This window comes from Rhinolophus hipposideros (assembly GCF_964194185.1).
Source record: "Rhinolophus hipposideros genome assembly, chromosome: 15".
NCBI classification, from domain to species: Eukaryota; Metazoa; Chordata; class Mammalia; order Chiroptera; family Rhinolophidae; genus Rhinolophus; species Rhinolophus hipposideros.
Window position 1 is genome coordinate 6,511,654 of NC_138061.1, and position 20,115 is coordinate 6,531,768.

A 20,115-nucleotide genomic window follows, 5' to 3' on the forward strand; every position below is an offset into this window, starting at 1 on the left:
GTATGTGATTTTTGGTCCTATCGCCAGCTCATAAGACGGGAGTGGGCACAGCCAAGAGAATTAACTTTCCAACTTTTTAATGTGAGCCCAGCAAGCTATTATTGGGGGCTACCAGGGAGAAGATGGAATAAAAATTAGGCTTAGGGACTGCCTCCATGCAAACGGAGTTGAAAGCATCTCCTCAGGTAAGGAGAAAAAGCCAGGTCTCAGCTGGGGCCCTTTCCCTGCAGGGGGTAGGTGGGAGGGAGATATAAATGTATTGATCCCAGACTTTCAGGTAAGAGGCTCTAGTGGTCGGTGTGGGAACACTCTCTGGCGATGCATTAAGCTTTTCCTCATCAGCTTTCAGGCAACTGAGCCAACAAACCTTCCCCTGTTAGTTACACTTGCCTTTTATTTTTCACGAGATGAATTTTTAATTTTTATGACAGTATTGGGAAAATTTCAAAGTATCTCTACACAGCCGTCTTCAAATGTGCTGTGTATTTGGTCAAACAGTCAGGGCTTGCAGACGGGTCAATACAGCCCCCAGAAGGAAATGAAAGTCGGTTTCTCTGGCCTCCTGAAGTGAGAGGAACTCACATCTTGGAGCCGTAGACGAGGTGTTGTCTTCAGCCTTCAGGGTGGCGCCCTTGGAAGGTGCTACCTGAGCACAGACTTGGTGAGGGTGCCCTGCTGGGCTCTGGGCCTGGAACACAAAACCAGACAGGCAGATGTGGCTTTTGCCCTCACGGGGAGCTTACACCCTGGGGACAGCCAGACCCAAAAGACAGAAAGTGAGGGGCTTAACAACTGGGCCAGGGATGAGCCCTCAGAAGCTGAGATGGCAGAAAACAGCAGAGGACTCTTCAGACCTCATCTGGGTGGGGGGTGGGGATCTGCCAGGTGGGCGCCTCCAGTTTAGCTGTGATGGGATCAGCTCTCAGGGCGCTGGGAGGGGCGCTGAATAAGCCTGGCCTCGCCCAGGATGGACACTCATCACAGGTTGAGTCTATTGTCCATCTCTGAAACTGGAGACCTGCCCCCATAGTGGGGTCCTTCTGCCATCTTCCGCCCCCAGCATCAGAACACACCCTGGCCCTGGCTGGGCACCAAGCGACCCACAAGCCCGTGTGGGCCCCTGCAGGGCCAGGTGAGCACAATCACTGACTGCCCCAGCGTGCTGTGCCCCTCTCTTCCCTGCTGCTGGCCAAGTCCGGTATCGTCCCTGAGTCCAGAGGCTGAGAACACAGAGGAGACGGAGGACACTGGGCCTGAGCAGCCACTGCCTTTCCTTTCTCCACCTTCCTTCTCCCTTCTGTGTCATTGGGCTGTCTGCAGATTCCAGGGCTGTCAGAGAACCCTCGAGTGATGGTCCCGCTCGGGGCCTGCAGGGAAACCTTTGATAGTAAGGTCAGGAACAGGGTCCCCTCTGAAAGGAAAGGCCGTTAAGGTCACAGGAGCGTAGAAAGCCCGAGCTGGAAGGGGTCTTGCTTACTCACCAGGTGGCTTCCCCAGTGGCATTTATGGAGCGTGTGCTGTGTGTCCACGACTGTGCCAGACAGATGCAGGGCACCCCCGAGGCGCGGGTAGGAGCCGACCTTCCCACTGGCTGCTGGGACTGAGAATGTCTCTGCGACCCCGGGAACTGGGCTGCAAAGGACTAGGAGAAGGGGCCAGGCAGAGGAGCGTCTAGAGGGCGCTGCTGAGGACGGGTGGAGTTAACTAGGTGGGCGCGATGCTTGTCTGAAAGTCTCCTTTATCCCTCTTCCTGTCCCCTGTTCAGGTGGATAGTGAACGTGGACATCAGGGTCTTGGCTTCAGCAGCAGAGGGGAACTCTGGCCTGGAGGTTTCATCGGCTGAGGTCATGGCCTCATGATAGTTTCTGATGATTACTTGCTGACCTGGTTTTTCACCATGGGGGACATGAGAACTCTTGGGATTGGGGGAAATGCGGGAGGACTGCCGCCAGACCCTGGTGTGGGTTGGAAACGCAGCCTTCCCAGACCCCGATCTCGGGGCGAGGCGATGAAGGGTTTGGAAACCTAAGAACAGAGGAGGCCCGCTCCCCCCACCGCTACATTCCCAGCGTATCGTCTCCAATTTATAGTTTCACTTGACTTTTAAATGGAAAGAAAACTTAAATACTCCGAAGCAGTATGACTCAGACTCCTTGAGGGTTTTTACCGTTTTCTTCACGCTCTTGCAGATGGCAACACCCCTCTCATTTAATTGATAAACTTTTTGGCAACTTGTGTTGACCTAGTCTTACCCATGTGTCCAACTTAGCTTTTCTAGGAACAGCTTTCTTTTTATACCTTTTCTATTTCATTGGCTTAAGTCATGTGAAATAAGACTACACTATTACAATGACAAATACAACTGGTGCAGACACGTTTGGGACCATCACGTCCTACTCCTGGGAAACACACACAGTTGGACAGATGGGAGCAGAAGTGGATAGGGCCCCACAAAGCAACCCCCCAGCCAAAAGCATGCATGTGTAGACAACATCAGGCAATCTCGTTCACAGAGGGAAAGAGAGAGAGGGTGACTTTGGTCTCTTCGTTATATAGATATTTGTTATGATCGTTTTCACTGCGTTTGCAAGAAATGATTGCATTTGAAATTGGATTTCCCAAAAGCAGACCCTCAGATGAGGATTTGAGACCTATTACAGCCAGCACTTATTTGGGAGGTGATACCTACAAGCGCAGGTAGGAGGGTGGGGAAGCGAGACAAGGAAGGAAAGAAAGACAGCTCAAAGCATGCTGATAGCAGGTGTCCACTGTGGGCAGCTGGGGCTCAATCCCAGTACAGACTTCTGGGAGACCACCACAACATGCCTCAGAATGGTCCTACCTGATGGCCAGGAAGCTGGGGTCACTTATCCACCAACTCCTGCCCATCATTAGTTGGGGCTGCTCTTAACAGCACTAGCCATCAGGTGCAGGGGACATCCTGCAGCTGCCCAAGAAAACCGTCAGGCTGAGAGCTGGAGGCAGCACCAATCTATACATTAGGCTTCACAGGCCAGTGCCCGGCACCTGAGATACTTTCAGGATTCATAAAAAGGTTTGTTTTTTTTATTACTAGAAGAAAAAAAGAACTTTAAGGTTGAAGGAACTGTTTTAATATACAATATCACCTGTCTTTATGCCACTGCAGTTATAAAATACCATTTTTAAATATTTTTTTCCTATGGAGTTTCTAAGTCTGGTTGGGCTGCCATAACGAAATATCATAGACTGGGCGGCTTAAACAACAGAACTTTGTTTCTCACGGTTCTGCAGGCTGGGAAGGCCAAGATCAAGAGGCGGGGTGGCTCTAGATGGCTGCCTTCTCATGTGTCCTCACGTGGCTTTTCTTGGTGTGTGCTGTGGGCAGAGAGAACTCTTCCTCACATAAGGGCACCAATCCTCTCGGGTTAGGACTCCACCCTTATGACCTCAATTACCCATAATTACCTACTAAAGCCCTATCTCCAAATACAATCACATTGAGGGTTGGGTTCCAACACATGAATCGGGGGGGGACACAGTTCAGTCCATAGCAAGGAGGAGGGGACCCACAAAGATCAGACTGTGGCCCTAGTCGGAGGTTCTTTCAATAAGAAGCAGGTGGTGTATGCAGACATGGGAGGGCTCAGGGCTCATTGTGTGCCTCTGGCTGTGTCCTCAGGTCATAAAAATGGTACACTCTACCTAATCTGATAAGGAGAGTGACTATGGGGGACCATGTGGATAGTGAGACAATGAAGAGGCCAGCGGTTTGGGGATCTCAACAAGGTCACAGAACAGTTGAAGTAGGTCACATGAGCGAGTGGGCTGAAAAGATGGAAGGTGGTGTGAATTTGTGGTTTTAGAGGCTGTGCAGTTTTGTGATGAGAGTGGGTGGCTGAGATTCAAGTCATCAAAGGCTATAGGGTTGAGGAATTGTGAGCCAGGTCATCCATGTGGGTCATCCAGGTGGACACGGAACAGTGTAGAGCGATGGCAGCACTCGGGTGTGAGGTAGAGGGTGGCAGGTAGGGAGGTCTCCAGTAACAGAGGGAGTGTGGGCAACGGGGCAGGTGAGCACAACTCTTTCCAAGAGGGCTAACGACCAAAGAACCAAGTGTCTCTGGTGAACAAGAAAGAAGCCAACCTATAACTGACCCAGGGAGCACGTGGTAGGAGAGAAAACAAAGGATTTGCTATGTCCTTAAGCAATTTACTTGTTCAGCCTGTCATTGCCAGGTAGGGAGAGGAGGACTCGTCTGCAATTCTTCCACCAGAAAGGGGCAGAGCTGGGACTAGACCATAGCCCGTCAAATGGACTCACTCACGCTGTTTTGAAAAGGGACTTTATGAGATGGACAGAGAAGCTCTGCTCTTGGTCAGTGAGATAAAATATTGAATATATGTCTGTCCTCCCCCAAGCTAATGTATGGATCAACACAATTCCAATCAAAATCCCCAAAAGATGTTTTGAAATCAATATGCTTTGAAGGGCCATGTGAAAAATGAGAATAGGCAAGAATTTCAAAGAATGCTCTTGAAATTAAGCGCAACAAAGTGAGGGGTGGAGAGGGAGAGGGTGTGAGCTGAAGTTATATCCCCAAGAGCATATTATTTAGCAAAGTTACTGAAACATGAGAGCTGGCTCCTGCACAAGAGACAGACGGTGGGACAGCGCAGAGAAATAGGCCCAAGGAGGAAAAATGTTAACCCGATACAGGCCACTTTCCAAAGCAAGTGCTAAGGAAGGAGAGTTCTTACATTGAAAATAGGATGGTCACTTGGAAAAAAAAGATGAATTTGAATCTACAGAACACCATACACCCCATAAAGCCCAGGTAGATGCAAGTATTAAATATGGAAGCCTAAGTTTTAGATAAACTAGTAGAATAGAAAATAGAATATTTATCAGATCTGAGGATGAATTACTCATCTCACAAGCAATAGAAACAACCCCAATGACAAATATTGGCTGAGTTGAGTAGGGACGGTCTACAGACTTCCAAATAATGACAATCACAGAAAAAAAAATTAATGGATAATAAACTGGGAGAATACTTACACCCAAAATGAAAGTAACATGATTTTCAAAACATGACTGACAAAGAATTAATAAAATATAATACAGGAATATCTAAAGAGCTCACTGAAATTTGTAAAAACAAGACTCCCAAAGATATCCCAGCAAAGGCTACAAAATTCATTCATGGGAGAGGAATAAATCGCTAATAACTAGAGAGAAGACGCTGGGGATACTATTTTGGACTCACTGAAGAGCTGGGTATTTTGAACAGTTGTGGGTTAGCACTGAGGCTGGGATGAAATGGGCCCATTCACTGATGCTTGTAGCATAATCAATGGTACGTATGTTCGGAAAGCAAAATGGTAGGACGGCGCAAGAACCACGCAGACTTCTGTAATCTGAGTACGTTCTCCAGCATCGGCAACTCGCAAAGCCACACATGTGAAGGTGTTCATTGTCATTTACAGTGGTATGTTTAATGGCAAAGCACAACAGAGAGAAGCAGAAATGACGGGAACCGTCCAAGAAACAAGGAAAGAGCTCAGCCATGTTGGAACACATCGACTTGAGGGGGAGCAGAATACGTGACCACAAAAGGTGCCACTTTGGCATGTGGATTACTTCAAATGGAAGGCAATGAAGACCCAGCAGAGTTAGGAAAAATGTTGACCTCTCCTTTAACTGCCTAAAAAAATTTAGATAGAGAGCTATTAGCAGAGATAACCTTTTATACGGAAGACCTATCTGTACGGCGGGGCAAACACCTGCTCTTCTTAGCATCCTGTCAATCACCCTCCTGCCCTCCGAAGCCCCAGGCCCCTGTCCCTTCCTTACTGAGGGTGGCCCATAAGCCTCCACTGCCCGACTGGCCCTTGTATCTTTGGGGCTCCCATCTGTATGAAATTAAATTTTCCACCCTCTCATTAACCTGTTTTATGTCATTTTAATTATTAGACCAGCTAAAGAACCAGAAGGGAAGAAGGGAATATTTTTCTGCCCTACATACTTGGTGGATTATGTTCAGCCATTCCATGTATATGAGGAAATGTAGGGAAATTTTGAGATAAAAAAACACAAGCTCGTGTGTGGAAAGACTGTAACTCTTTAGCTATAAATGCAAAATTAACATGTGGGTAGGAAAGGATCAAAATGCAAACTAGAAAACAAAATAGTCACTGTGTTACAGCCATGGGTTTAAAGATAATGCTCTAAATAATTTTGGGAGGAAAATCTTGTATTTATGTCCTTCTTTTTTTCCTTCCTTCCTTCCTTCCTTCCTTCCTTCCTTCCTTCCTTCCTTCCTTCCTTCCTTCCTTCCGTCCTTCCTTTTTCCCACCCTCTCTCCCTCCCAATCAGGGTGGACCGTGGACCAGACCGAGACACTAGAGCTCAAACCCCCACCTTCCACGACAGCCTCGCAGAGTCACTCCAGCAGGACGAGAATGTGGTAGGTAGGGGCAACTGGGAGAAGGTGGAGACCTCCTTTCATCTGCCAAACACACACACACTCATTAGGTATAAATCGAAAGAATGAAACATTAGAAATACAGTTCATCTATTTAGAAGACTCGTGTATGCTAGTTACACCAGATATATTGCCAGATGAACCCGAAATACTATTTTGAGTATGTCTGAAAAAAATTTCACCTCCTGGTGGAAATGAGTCATGTTTGCAGCAAAACCACGAATCTCAGTATGGATTTCTCCATACTGGATTAACAGGAGAGCTCATCTTCCCTGAGGTCCTTCCGTCCATTCCTTCCTTCTGGAAGGTGCGAGGTGGGGGTGGGTCCCCATGTGTAAGTAGAGCTGTGAGGTCCTGCTCTGCAGACACCCTTCCTCCACCTTCCTGCTGCCCACTGACCACTGTTCGCTGTTGTTCTCAGACTTTCACTCCCCTGCCCAGATCCCTGTCACCCGCCCCTCTGTGTGGGTGCCTTGGCTCCTCCTCTGCCTCATTACTGTCCCCTTCTTGACACCAACTCTTGGAGAGAGGTTCCTCCAGCAGGGCTGCTGGCTCCTAGTGACGTGGTTCATTCCTCTCTACCATAATCCAAGGCCCTGCTGGGGGAGGGGGTTGGTGGAAGGAAGTGGCCACTGGTCAACTCAGTCTGACCAACTGGTCAACTCCTTCACTTCTGGTGGTTTTCTCTCAGAACCACTTTGCTCCCTCTGGTTAGACCTCCTTTAGGAACCTGTCCCATAAGTACATCATAGAGGAGCGCAGAGGTGTCCCGTAATTGTCGACTTGGTTCAAATTCTCACTCCCAGGTTCCAGGTTCCCGCACAGGTCAACAGAAGTGGCTGTGTGACTGTTTGCAGGTTCCAGGGCATTCTGCGAGAGCTGGAGGTCTGGTCTGTTCAGGGCACACAGGGGACCCTGGTGGCAGTGTGGCCTCTGTCTCATAACAGCCCGATTAAGCCCCATCAGTAAGCAATTCAAGAGATTCTCAAAGGGTCTTGACACCCATTGCCTATCTGCACTGGGGAGGAGGCCACACCTCAGAGGGGAGAGGGAGAGACAGGCAAATAGAACCTGAGTCAGTCCTTGGGAACAGTCAAGCTGGAAGCCAGCTGTGCCCCTGGTCTTATGCAAGACACTTATTTCATGAAGCTGAAGGGGAGCAGAATATGTCACCCTAAAATATATCTCTTTGGCATAAGGATTATTTTAAGCTGATTGTTTTTAAAAAATAGCAGACACAGGAAAAGCTCTAAAAACTGAGTAGAAGTTACCTTTTGTAAGAGAAATTTACACTTATAAGGGAAATCTCTATTTGCAAGGGTATCTCCCTCTCTGTACCAGGAAGAGGAGAATGACTAAATCTAGAAATTTATCGTTGGAGAAGGCAAGGACTTATATCAAATCTGCATAACAACCTTACCCTCCTTTACCGTGCTTTTCCTGGTTACCTCCCATCACATCTGAAGATGGTATTTAAGGCGGTGGCTTGCGCCATTATGGGGAGTTACTCAGTTTTGCCGGGTCTCTCCCTTGTATATAGGAGGTATACATGTTATCAAAATTCTGTTTTCTCCTGTTAATCTGTCTTTCTTATTACAGGGGAGACTGAGCCAAAAACCTAGAAGGGTAGAGGGAAAATGACTTTTCCTCACACACAAAGCTCATCCCAGTAGGGTTTCTGACCACCAGTGGAAAGAAAGAATGGTGAGGGGTGCAATAGTCATGACTATGTCTTAACTATTCTAACTCATCTCATGGTGTATATTCATGGGGGTGAGGGGGTGATGGACGGGGAAGAAGGAATAAGGTGCCCAAGCAGAGGCCAGGGGCTGTTCTGCATCTTAGTGACAGGAGCAGACAGTCCTCTGTGGCCACTGAGGCTCAACAGTTGACAAGCAGAATCTGGACCCATGTGTGGAGGCAGCAGCCGGGCTGGTCCCACAGGTGGCGGTGACATCTGTGTTCTACAAAGTGTTCATGTGGCCCCGAGGGCTGGGTGACCTGATGCCCATCACCGCAGGTTGCTGATGAATTTTTGACAGTGTGGACCTGGTTGATAAACTCATCTCAAATCCTGAGGAGGCCACCGCATATCTCTTCCAGAAAGGTGAACTTTAATTTATTTAAATTTAATGGAAAAACATACGGAGGGGAAGGGAAAGCTAATTTAAAATAGTGCTCAAAGCTATCAATATGTTAACAGATTCCTTCAACTTTTTATGCTTGGCTGCAGGGGAAAAAAAAAACCCACAACAAACCTTTAAAGTGTAAGTGGATCCCTTCCATTCTCCTCCTTCTATTTTATAAAGACACAGTTTTTGATGTTTGGTGATGAATCCTTGGGAGTTAGAACCAATCAGTCTTGTAAACATTAAAATATGCTTTGGGGAACATAAGTCATCTGATGAAGTCAGAAGTGGTACTGGAGATAACTTTAGTCAAAAAATATATTTTTTTGACTGTGTGGAAGCAGGAGAGGAATACAAAGCCTTTGAGAGCAACCTATTATTGTTTTCTCATCTGCAAAGTGGGCATAACCATCCCCCTCAGTGTTCTTGTGAGAATTCAGTGGGATGAGATGCAAGAGCCTGTTTTGCAAACTGCAAAGCTGTGCAGTTAGTCGTTGGTTTTAGAGGCCAGTTCTCACCATGCTTCTCAGAGGTGACAGCCTGGTCCTAGCCCCATGGGCCTCCCAGGGACATGCTGGATTCAACTGACCCGAGTGGTCCAAGGCTGACCTTCCTGCTTCCTGGCCTGTTTTGACGCAAGAGCCACAAGGTCAAAAGTTCCACTGTTAGGGACACATTCCTTTGTTTAACTCTTCTCCTAATCTCTTCTGGTGAGGCAGCATGTTGTGCAGGAAAGACCAAAGGTTTTGCAGCAAAGGACTTGAGTTTGAACCCTGCCTCCAGCAGGCTTCCTAGCTGCATGGACTTCACAGGTCCCTCTGGCATGCTCCAGTTGTTTTGTCTGTCATGTGTTAAGGGTGACGGTAGGGGAAGTAAGTGCCCAACGAGCACAGGATTCCTTCCAAGGCCAAGTCCCCTGGGGATGGTGCATTAAGCGGACGAAGGCTATTTGTAGGTGAGGAAGGGCTTCTGGAAGTCCTTGTGGAAGTGATAAGGGAAAGAAAACTGGGCAGATATGGAGGTCTCAGCATATAATCGCCACCCCCTGTCTTCCCATTCTGATGCCAAAAGCAGCTGTGCAATGGGAACCGAGCCCTCTCTCTGTTTTGATGTTTCCTCATTCCTGAAAGCACCTCAAGGTCAACTGGTTCCAGATTGAAATTTGGATACCAACTGGCAGACGCCATCAGAATCCCAATTCTCCCACCTCCTTCGTCATTGACCTCCTGGAGCCTGGACCGCGTTAAGATTCCAGGGCTTCTCTGCTCTGCTGCCAGGTGCAAAGAGCTTCATTTGCTCACATATTAAAAAAAGGGAGAAGGAAAAGCTGCAGGATCGCTTTAGAATTTCATATGTAATCAAAATCTGCCTAATTGCATTTTCTCCTAGAAAAGGGAGGATTTCTGGCCTATTGTGTTACCTCCCAGCCTCATGTGAAAATGGGCTTCATTTCCATAAAATGTCCCCTCCAGGGCTTCCTGGTCTGAGAGGTCACGATTGAGACACTGTCAGCACTCCTCTATCAGGAGGGATGTCTTAACTTGCCAAGAATTTGCTGGCTTAAATGTCATCAGATTGACTGAAAACGTCTTTCACAAAGTGTCCAGAGGCGTCTTCTAGAAGGTTAAGGCGTTACAGGGTTGTTCCTTGCGATAGAAGGTGAGATCCTGGAAAGACAAGGTGGTCCCTTCCTCTTGTGCAGACTTACACCCTCCCAGAGCATCCCACTGACCAGGGGTGGGGTGTGAGGGTCCAGCAAAGATGTCTTAGAAAAACCAGGGAGGTGTGAGGAGCAGATGCGTAAGGAGATTGGTCACGTGCTGTCAAAAAGCCAGGAGGGGCATGAAGGGGGTTCAGAACAGGCCTTCCCGAGACGAACCACTTTTGCATGTGGATTATTTTCAGCTGAAGGCAATTAAGACCCTGCAGGTTCAGAAGAAACTTCTGCCCCTCCCTTAATTACTTAGAAGAATCTAAATTGGGGGCCTTACCCATGATAAGAATTATTACCAGAAATAACCTTTTATGACCTATCTATGGGGCAGGACAAACTTTCTAATTACTGAACATCTGCTCTTCTTATTTTCCTGAGAATAACCCTCTTCCCCCTTAAGCCCAAGGCAGCTTATTGCATCATTTGCTCAGGATGCCATATATGCCTCATTTTCCCTTTCTGTCTCTTACCTTCTTATGTATGTGGGATTTCCATATGTGCATATGTAATTAAATTCGGTTATTTTCTCTTGTTAATCTTTCTCATGTTGATTTAATTGTTAGACCAACTGGAAAAACCTAGAAGGGTAGAAGAAAGTTTCTTCCTCCCCCATAGGCAATAAAACGGCAGCCCCAGTAGAGATACAGAAAACACCACCTTCCATAATAAGCAAGGAGCACAGAATTTCTCTGCACTCAGTCTTGCATGGTTCTGTGCATTAGTCAGAACAGGACCACAAGAGACAGAAACACTGAGAACCAATGCCCCAGAGAAAGTCCACACCATCTGAGAATTCTCTGCAGTTCACATAAAAACCCTGAGGGCAGGAAATTACTGCTCTGACATCAGGAGAGTGGAACACAGAAGAGTAAGGAATCCAGAAAAACAATCCATAAAATGACACTAAAGAAACATTTGAACCAGCTAAGTCTGGGAGGTTCCTTGAGGCGAGGCTCACGGGGCTGAGTGTCCATCTCGGGAAGTCGCTGCATGTTTCTGTGCACTGGGATTCTCAGGGAGACACACGCATCACATACAAGTCTAACATGGTGGTCACCAGGCAGGCTTGGGAGACACTCAAACTTGTGTTTGAGTGCCAGCTACATTCCACACAAGCCACATGACCAGTCACCTCAACCTCTGAGTCTCACCTGAGAAATGGGGATTGTGGGTGTGTTCACCAGCTGTTGTGAGTACTGTCAAGGTAAGAAACACCCAGACCTGTAGAAAATTTTTATAAGAGTTTATTTGAGCCTATAATAAATTTATTTGAGCCTATAATAAATTATCAATAAACTGATGACAAGTGCTGGGACACGAGATCTCAGATGCTCCAGAGAATGACAGGTTTGCAGTTTCTTATATAGGTTTGAAATTAAAGACGGAAAGGAAGAAAGATTACATGAAGGTGGAACAAAGCAAGGCAGGGATCGGATAACAGGATCCTTAAGAGTGTGTGCTCTCTTGAGGGTGGTTACTCTTCCGTGGGGTCTGAAAAAGAGGCATTTCAAAGGTGTGTTAACCTAGATGCACAGAAACAATGGACCGGCTTGTTTAAGGCAAAGATAAACCTTTCACTAAACAGTTATATGTACCCACCATGAGCTGCCCAGTTAGGAATCTATGACCAGATCACCCTGTGAGGTTGCTTTTCATAGAACGCCTTTTTCGTCCACAGCACCAAACTAAGTGACGCATGTTCTGTGAGCTTGTGGCTGTACGGTACGTGACCACATTCTGAGAAAGGCTCCTCTTTTGCCTTTGCTGTCTCATCAGCGTTGTTACTGTTAACTAATCCTGTTACTGGCTTTATAACGGTCTGGTTAAAGAACTCATTTGGGTGTTATTAAGCAGCACTTTATGCACGTGACCCCCAACCCTGCCACTCTGGATCACACAGGTGCCCTTGCCCCACACAGAGGGCTCAGCCCCGCTGTCCCTGTGGGAGCGTGGACAGTTCCAAACTTGTGGCCTACGGCACTCCAGAAGTATGAGTTTCTGGCCCCCCCTCCACTCCAGGCTCTCTCTTCGCTCTGGAAATGGTGACACCCTGGCATACCCCCCTCGTGGCTCACATGTAAAACAGCACAGGGTGGCACTGTGACATATAATATGGGAGCTATAAATGGGAGCCTGGCTCTATTCTTAGAAACGGCATTCACAACTATGCAATGTTGTGAAAGGTCTGTAATTTCTCCTGGGGTAAGAAGAGAATGTGGCTTGCGCCAGCATTGGAGGAAAGTGCATCTAAAATGAAGAGTTTGAGGGAACATGTTGTTCAGCTCCTCCATTCTGCTGTCAGCCTCCCTGGGCAGTTGGGGCTCAGGTCACCTGGGATGGAGAATTGGACTCTCTTGGCCCCTGAGGGTTAGCCTGGGCAGTCTGTGCCTCGGCAGAGCCACAGATACCACCAGGGTGGCTCCTCTGGGTGTCAGGAGTGGAGACCCTCCTCATGGGCCAGTGGGCAGATTAAATGCACCCAAAGTGTTTGGGGCTGCCTTGTACCAGGGGAGCCTCAGGACACACCCGCCTGGTTATGATAAGGAGTTCTAGTCTCTCCCCATTCTGTCCCTGACTCCCCACCTGGATGTGCTCTTTGTTGTTACTGTTCCTCTTGCGAGTCACCTGCTGTGGGGTGGACAACACACCAGGTTCCCATCTCAGCCTGCACCCCAGGTGAATGTGGCTGGTCACATAGGGCTAGTTGGGGATGTGAGCTTTTGGCCATCAGGGGCAGAGAACATGGCCTCCCATGGGCAGAAACCCTGGGCCGAAAGGCTGTGTTCCTGCTCAGAAGGGGAGCCTGGCATGGGGCTGGGGTTGTGGGTGGGGCAGAGTGAGAACCTCAGTGAGGTGTGCTGGTTTTGAACCCTAGCTTGTCGTCTCACCCTGTGTTATTCAAACTGCTGCTTCATCCATCTCAGTCTCAGTTTCCGCTGCTGTAAAATGGGTGACTCTTACTTCTGATAGAATGAGTTTGGATGGACATGCCCAGGGACTGCACTTTGTAGCAAAAGGGGCTCAAATCTAAGCATCCCCGACATTGGAGCCATTTGTTAAACCCTCTAGGCATCTTCGAATCCGTCCTATAGAGCAGATACCTGGGGACAGAGGGATTTCAATGTAGGCTTGGGCATTGTTTTCCCATACAGAAGTAAAAGTGTTGACCAAACATCTCCCAGCTGTCACGGTTTTGAGACTGCTGACTTGGACATTCGGTTTTTAACCCATATCAAAATTCCCACAGGAAACAAATGAGCCTTGTGCCAAGGGAGTAGGCTGTCGGTGGAATGCTCTGCTTTGAAAGCCAAGTTTGAGGCAGGAAAACTGGGGCAAAGGTGACAGGGCTGAAGGTGAAGATTAGCGAGGCCAGGGCCACTGGAACTGTGGGGCTCGCGAAAGTGTTCCCCACCCTAAGCCTGTACAGGGGAGGGACCAGGGGCAACAGGTCCACAGGGAGAGGGGGACCCCTCACGTTGTCTGCCTCCCCATCTGCCTTCTGCTCTCCTAGGCCCCCTGGGAACAGGGGGCATTTCTGGCTCTTTTGGGATCCCTCTTGGAAATTGAACCTTAGCAAGACAAGAAAGGGAGAGAAGGAAAGAAGCAGACACTGGTCAGAGCCGAGCCACCACAGGGATCTGAGAGCACTGCATTCCTCGGGCATCGCTGCTCTGTGGCTGCCCTTCCGGCAGTGGGCTGGTCCTGCGGGTGCCGCTGGCTGGAACGGTGGTGGTTGGCACAGGCTTTCGTCCAGGGTGGTCTCACTCTGTCATCCTGGGAGAAGGCACCCTGCCCCTGCTGGGCGGTGTGAGTGTGCGTGGGAGTGTATGAGTATGTATGTATGAGTGAGTGTGTGTGTATGTACATGTGAGTGTGCCTGAGTGTGAGAGAGTGTGTGTGTGAAGACTGCCCACAACACAGGGCCTGCTCTCTCCGACAATGCCCTTCAGTGGGTCCCTTGCTGAATTGTTTTCCAGCTTAACTGTGTTCGGGCCCTTGGTGGTACGCCGCACCCCTCATTTCTTCCTCATGTCCCACAGCCTGGGCTTTAGCTCTGGGTCCCCCCCTTTGCTTCCCACCATACTTGGGGGCTGGCCAGCTGTTTTACCCAGGTTCCTCTCTCTGCCTGAATTCCCACTCGCCTCCTGTCTGCAGCTGTGGAGATTCTCCCCATCCATCAATGCCACCTCCTCCAGAAAGCCCTCCCTGACCAGATGAATCATTTCTCCTCTGATCCTCACTGGGGGTACCTGCTCTGTACTGGAAGGACACAGTGGCAAAGGAATGCCTTTGGAGTTGGATCCTAGTGCTGTCGTCTCCCAGCTGGGTGACCTCAGGGAGATTATTCCAATGCTCTAAATATCAGATGGAAATAGGAATCCTGCCTTCATAGGCTATTGGGAGGATTAGATGAGAACATTTCTGCAGGACAGGGTGGTGGGCACCAAATGTTGGCTCCTGGCTCCCAGGAGCGCGGGAGCTGTGAGGCTTATCTCCCGGCCCAGTCCCCAGCCTTCTGTGGGCACCGGGGAACTGATGGATAGCTGAACTGCCCTGAGCCGAATGAACTCACGGTCTGGGGTCAGGGGTTCAGGAGAGCAGCCAGAGCAGGGGCTGGGCTGGTTTTGAATGTGGCTTTACCACTGCCTAGCAAGGGACCTTGACGCTCCTCCCTGGGGATAACAGCTCTGGCCTCGTCATGAGCAGGTGACTCCATACAGTGCCGGCCTCATCCAGGTGGATGCTACATGGATTCCCACCCGCCCCACGTTTTCTGCTTTCACCTCCGCTCTCCTTTACTGCTTTTACCTCCTCTACCTTGGGCAAAGCAGTTTGGCCCGAGAGGCCTTGTAGGAGATCCCGTGCTCCGCCCCCCACCACCCCGACCGCCGCCAACACCCACTGGTAGTAAGAAGAGGGAACACGACAGCTTGGTGATGGAAGCACCATGGTTTTGGGTTCCACTGCCGAGGCCTTGGGGTGCTTCACAAGGCCAGTCAGGCTTCCTCCAGGGCAAGCAATACAAACTCCTACTGGTATAAGCAGGAAAGGGATGGATACCAAGTAGCCCGCAGACTGGGAGGGAACGCTTGGGGGATGGCATAGCAGGAACTCTGCCCAGGCTTCTGTAGCGAAGGAAGAAACGTTCCTCTACCTTCAAGGTTCTTTTGGCTGGTTTAATAATTAAATCTACATGAGACAGATTAACAAGAAAAATCACCAAATTTAATTACGTATGTATGCGAGAGGTTCAGAGACAAAGTTAAAGTGAGGTACGGATGATATTCTAAGCTAAGGATGAGGTAAGGTGCCCTGGGCTTCAGAGGGCAGGAGGGTCATTGCAGGATGATAAGAAGAGCAGATGTTCAGTAATTAGATGTTTGCTTGCCCTATAGATAGGTCGTAAAAAGTTATCTCTGGTGATAATTCTTATTATGCGCAAGGATCCTAATTTAAATTCTTCTGTGTTGTTAAGGGGGGTGAGGGAAGCAGCGTTTTCATTGCCTTTAGCTCAAAATAATCCACACGCCAAAATGGCTCATCTTGGGGGTGGGGGTGGGGCTGTTCTGAACCCTTTCACTCCCAGATCCAGGAAGAAAGTTCCGAGTGGCCTGGGAGCTTGACTGGTAGCCCCACCGAGCTGGGATCCCAGGGGGAGCGCTCTTTCCCCAAGAGTCTGCCAGCCACCCACAGAAGGAAAGGGGGTGGCTGCTGGGCACGCAAGTCACAGTGCCCAGGTACAAGACGCTCACTGCCCCAGGGGAAGCAAGGCTGGTGCTGGCACTCCTTGGCTGGCATCTGGTTTCCTCAGGTCTGGGAGCAACAATGGAAGAAAAGTTCCAACGTTTGCCCCAAAGTTGGCTTCCGTTTCGCAAAATGGCAGCCACATTGTCCCCTGGGGCCATTGACCTGTTGGGAGATGGAAGCTCTCAGCATTGGGGGGCAGCTTTGAAGACCTGGTCTCTCGGTACGGTCTGTCTGCTGTGGCTGCGAGGCTCCCAGGGGCCTGTGCTCAGCTTTCAGGGGCGGCCCAGGAAGCCATGTCTCCTCCAACCTCCGTCTCGCCCTCATCCTTTCTGGGCCCTGTGGTCTGGGCTGCCCATCCCGTACTGGCCTTTCCTCATGCTTTCCCTGGCTGGGAAGCAAATAGCACCTGTCTCCATAGGTGTCCTCATTTCCATGGCTGCTCACACAGGGTTTGTTTATTGACCAGCAACTGCATTTTCTCCCTGGTCAATAGGCTCTGTCTGCCTGCGACCTAGTGGTTCAGAGTTGGTGCTGAATCCCTGTTGGGTAACGGTGACCCATTTCCCAGGCTCTCTGAGCTGTGAGGGGGGATTGATAACACTTACTTTGCAGGCTTACTGTGAGGGTTAAATGAGAAAATGTCCACATAACTCCCGTGTATCTGGACCCCCTGAGCCCGTGCCTGCATGCTGGCCCAGGGAAAGCTCACAAGAACACAAGTTAGACTCCAGAAGTGCTGAGGAAGATGTTTACATGTTTACTAAGGTATGTTGGAGTCACACAAGAGGAAGTTAATCCAGTAGGACACAGAGATGCCTCCCCAAATTCCCACTGAGCAGTTCTCTCTGCGCAAGCCCCCCAGCCTGGGGCTGCTCCTTTCTCCCGCCTTCCTTCTCCTGCCACCTACCTATTAAGTTAAGCAATGTTGCCTTCTCTTAGCCGTTCCCATTTGCGTTTCCTCCAAAAGCTTGATTTCTCAGCCACACAAACAAAGGATTGGACGAGGAAAGGTTCCCTCAAGTATCCATGATTTTATTGTATTTCTTCGCTGTCACATATGTGAATTTCCTAAATGGTGCGTGGCCCCATGCGGCCGTTTAATCAGTAGTGGTACTGCATTGGCAGGCTGAATGGCCCCTTCCACTCCCCGGGAGAGGAACCGTCCAGAGGCAGAGGCATGGGGCTGCTCAGAAGGGCTCGACTGTCAGGACCCAGCTGCCCTCTGCACGTGGGGCTCCCTCCGGGGCTGGTCTCTGCCCCGACCCATAGATTTATTAGAGGGCTGGGTCTTGGTTGTGCCCGATGGGCTCATCCTGCTTGAACTGCAGGTCTCCATTCAGGTTCATTTTGGAGAGGGCATTGATGCCAAATAGGACTGTGGTCTGGTAGCACTCCTGCCCAGAATCTTTATTGGTTCTGGTTCAGGATTTACCAGATATTCAGCTTTTAAATGATGGTACCACTGGCTTTAAGGAACATTTAAAAAATATTTTGTTTTTGGTTCTTGCTTCAATATAAAATCTGATTTGTTGAGTTTCTGGAATCCTGGTTGGTTTCAGTTTCTGTAAAACGTAAAACTTCTCAGTCAGATCAATTATTTGTTCATGAAAAAAAGAAATGTACGTTCAGCGGTTTGGTTAAATCAGATCCCTCCACGGCGTCCCCCACTCCGGTCTTGGCCCGGCTCTGGGGATCCCCGGCATGAGATTCCCACAGAGCCCGACAGCTGCCCAGCCTGGGGTGCGTGGGGCAACCTGCATGTGTGCCTACATTTTCTGTTTCCATTTTCAGAGGATTTAATGATCTGGGGGAAGATGCTTTGAAAAGAACTCCTCCCCCCAGCCCTTCAGCAGGTTAGTTTAGCTCAGTAATTAGCAATCACAACATGAGCTGAGGTAATTATCCCCAAAAGTCGAAAGAAAAACACAGATGTTTTTAATGCTGCACAGTGGAGATTTTGCCTTTCCATTGTAAGAATTTAGCATGCGAGATGAATTGGATGCTGGCTTTTCCTGGGACTTAATTTCCAAGGTAGGTTAAGGAGAGAAAGCCCTGCTGGTTTTGAAAAGAACAGTCCTGGATGGGGTGTGGGAGGGTGGCGGGTGGAGGAGAACCCATACACACATGACGATTTTCAAAATCTAGCAAGAAGCGAGAGAGGCCAGATTGAATAAATTAATGACTTCTCCTCTCCTGAGATTTGCGTTAAAGCTTTTTCGTAATTGAAAGCTTGCGGGATGCGCCTCCATGCTGGAATCCAAACTACAGGTGTGTCTTGTGGCATGGCACGGCCATGACGTGCTGCACAGATCTTAGGCGTGAAATGCGTCTGGACAAAAGATTTAGTGCCCTGGTCAGCTCTGAAAAGGCCGGGGGTGGGGGCTGCTGTCTCTGGGGTCAGACCTTTCCCTTGGTTGCCTTTCCTGTTGACTCACCATGATTTCTCCCTGTCTATGGAAAGGGATTAGGAAGGTCCTCAGCAAAACCAACCAACCAACCAACCTTATTTCTGGAAATGAATGCAAGGATCAGATCATTGGGAAAATAGAAAAGGCCTGGCCGAATAGGGCCCCTGGGGCAGGTTGGGCCCCTCTCATTTTGCACTGGGTCTCACCTGTGGGGTTCATCTTGTGCCACCTTGCAGGACCCTCACCTCTGAGGAAGCATGCCCTGGCCTTGTGCTGGGGGCTTGGGTTGGAGTTTCAAATTTGCTATGGACTCACTTGTTTTCTGTGGGTGGACCCTCTCCCTTTTTAGGACCTCAGTTCCCTCTACTACAAAATGGGAGTTGGTTTCGATTGATGCTTTCCATTATGTTCTGAAGAAGTCTAGTTCCAGGAGATGTTTAAAAACAAAAGGATCTGGTGGATAACACCTTTCTCCTAGGGCAATGGTTCTCTACCAGGCTGATTTTGCTCCCCAGGGGACATTTGGCCACGTCAAAGACATGTTTTGCTTGTCATAAATGTGTGTGTTGGGGGGTTGCTATTGGTATCTAATGGGTAGACACCAAGGGTGCCACTGAGTATCCCACAATGCACAGGACAGCCTCCCACAACAAAGAATTATCCAGCCCCCCATGTCAGCAGCACTGAGGTCGAGAAACACCACCTTAGGGTCCCAGAATCTATTTAAATGAGTATTAAAGGCTATGAACAGCCCTGCTGTAAAGAGATCCCTTTACCTTCGAAGCCAGAGTTCCTTAAAAGTCCGTGCAGGCAGGATCCCATTTGTTTTCCCACCTAGCATGGGATTACTGTTCCTTAGAGCTCACTCTGGGAAATAATGATTTCCTTCTGCTCTGGCCATCTCGGCCACTATACCCAATGAACAGAAATTCCAAGAATGAAGCATGGCCTCTGTATTACCCATATGCGATGTGTCACTCAGAGGAAGTGTTCAGGAATGGCCAGGGGAGTTAAATCAAAGCTGGTCTTAGCATAGGTTCTCTGAAGCAGAGCCCGAGATAAAGATGCTTGTTTGAGTGGCTTGTTGGAAAAAAGCTCCGGGGAGAAGAAGAGTGAAGAAAGCAGATGGGGCAGGGGAGGAGCTAAGCAGGAATGTGGTCTCTGCTGGAGACCTGCCTCCCCCTGACCCCGCAGCGGGGAGCTCTGGAGCAACCTTGAGGCAGGAGGTTCATCTATTGTTCATTCCACGGAGGGGGCCCAACATTGGCCTTGGTTTAGGGGGTTGGTTTTTGGGAGAAGGGGGAGGCTGTGAGTTGTTATTAGCCACCCCTCACAGCTTCCAGACTCCGACTGCATGGCAGGTAGAGGGGACCTGAGTGAGGCACCAGTGGCAGGTAGCCTGGCACGCAAGTGCTCAGGACTCTCAAAGCAGGGAGCCCCACAAACTGGAGGAAAATCCTGTCTTTGCTTAAAAGACCTGCCTTTGCCACTTTGTTAGAACTGGGGAGGGGTTTGGGGGTTAACCACTCCGTCCCTGAGTCTAACTTCCCTTCTGAAGCTAAGAGTGATTGGGAGGTGTGTGGAGTGAATAAGTGTTTTTCCTTCCTTTTTATTTTAATCCCAGCAGCTGAAGGGATCCTATTGCTGCT

General features: G+C 49.2%; 1 protein-coding gene across 1 annotated transcript in view; it reads left to right on the plus strand.

The window, feature by feature from the left end:
• Positions 1-20,115, plus strand: part of CHST15 (carbohydrate sulfotransferase 15) — a 278,611-nt gene that overhangs the window by 143,611 nt on the left and 114,885 nt on the right. The window contains exon 2 of the mRNA XM_081074503.1: positions 6,359-6,449. The gene's annotated coding sequence lies outside the window, so the exon portion shown is untranslated. The remainder of the gene's footprint in view (positions 1-6,358; positions 6,450-20,115) is intronic.